The sequence below is a fragment of the Lipotes vexillifer genome, unplaced genomic scaffold, assembly GCF_000442215.2.
Source record: "Lipotes vexillifer unplaced genomic scaffold, Lipotes_vexillifer_v1.1 scaffold575, whole genome shotgun sequence".
NCBI classification, from domain to species: domain Eukaryota; kingdom Metazoa; phylum Chordata; class Mammalia; order Artiodactyla; family Lipotidae; genus Lipotes; species Lipotes vexillifer.
In genome coordinates, this window is record NW_006780198.1 from 3,147,791 (window position 1) to 3,149,661 (window position 1,871).

Genomic DNA, 1,871 nt, shown 5'->3' on the forward strand with positions numbered 1-1,871 from the left:
TGTGTGTGTGTGTGTGTGTGTGTGTGTGTGTGTGTGTGTGTGTGTGTGCGCGCCTTTTTTCCTTTCGACCTCAACAACAGGGAGAGCTGGAGGCCAGCTTCCCATCCAGCCTAGGCCATCGAAATCCAAACTAGTTCATAATTTACGGTGGAATTAACTCAGCAAGCAAATCGAGGAAAGGAAATAGCTACCCAAAGATGATTTTACTATTGTATAAATGCAGCCTCTCTCCCCTCCCCCAACAGACTGAGACTACAGAAACCAGTGTACACCAGACAAAAAGGTCTCTCTTTAAATGGAAAGCTATTATGGAAACTGCTTCAAATCTAAACATAGGACGTGTTAATTTGTGTTACATTAAAATGTTTGTTGTGCAATTCACGGAGTTACCCTTTTACTAGTTATCTTTTTTGTGCTTAAAAAATTGCTTTGGAGAAAACTATTTCAGGATTCATACAAAACTACTTTCTAAATGCACCTTAAAATAGCAACACATACTGAAACATTTAAAGCACCCATTTTCTCAAGGACACATTTTGCTTAAATCAATGTTTGAAGTCTGTAATCCAGAAAAAACTGTAAGCAAACCTTAGAAAAGAGGCAGAGGAAAATGACAATTCAACTATGAATCATTTTGTTTACCTTTCAACAACTTCTCAAGCAACCAGTTTCAAAGGAAACCTGCAATACTTTCTCCCTCCCAACACACGACCTATGAAAAACTACTTTTTCTTCTTTCCAAAACCTTAAAAAATATAATAATACTAATAAAAATAAAAGCCACTCTCCTTCAGAGAGCTGAACTAAAACATGATAGTAAGAATCCTCTGCTGCCGCAAGTGATTTTTGGTTTTAAAATTCAAGAACCACACAGAGCAAAGGACTAGAGATTTCGAACACAAAGAGAATCTTCCCCTAACGTGAAAATGAGACTTTAAGAAAAGTCCAACCCCCAAGACCCCCAAATCCACAAACATTCAAGAAATTCACAGTTTCGGTCCTGGACTTCCTCCCTCCGCGCCTCCGCGCCTCCCCGCCCCCCAGTTCAGCCTATGATTTAGTCACATGAAACAGTTTAACCTCAGACAAGTCAAACCAGAGCAGAACTAAGCAGCAAAGAGCAGGGGTCAGCGGGCGAGAGGGACAGCTACCTGGCCCTCACAGGGCCAAGCGGCCCCCGGCCCTTTATTCCCGCCCGCCCCGGCCGTGCGCGGCCCCCACCCGGGACCCGGGCTTCCATGCCGAGCCCTCGGCCCGCCCCACGCCCGCGCCCAGGACGAGGGGCCACAACAGCGGGCAGACGCCGCGCGCGGGCAACTTGGAGACTTACCTCCCCCGGACGCGCTACACCATCAACGGAGGTGTGTTCGAACGGCTCCTGGGAAAGAGGGGGGACGGGGCGGGAGGCCCGCGGGGCTGGGGCCGCCGGGCTCGGGCCGAGGGCTGGCCGGCCGCGGGGACAGAGCCGGGGGCTGCGGGGGCTTCCCTCCCGTGACCTTTCGTGCGGGCTCCACCAGGCTCCGCGCTCGGCCAGTCCTTCAGGAACGGGAGCCCAGGCTCATGTCTGGTTTTGTTTTTCTGAGGGCGAGGGGGCTCCCGGAGGATGATGGTGTATTTTTTCCCCCCTCAAGTAGGAGAGAAAACGAGGCAGAGACAATGTGGGAGGCGAGCGAGGGGAGAGGAGCGCGGAGGCGGGGGCGAGACCCGAGCCAGGCGAGCGTTTCGGACGTGCGGGAGGAAGAAGAGGTTAGGAGCGCGGGGGGCGGCTCGCGAGCGTCTGTAGGAGCTGCGGCGCCTCGGCTATGGTGGCCGAGCCGCGGCTGGGCTGCTGTACCGACCCACCGCCCACTCCGCGCTCGGGCCCGGCCCAC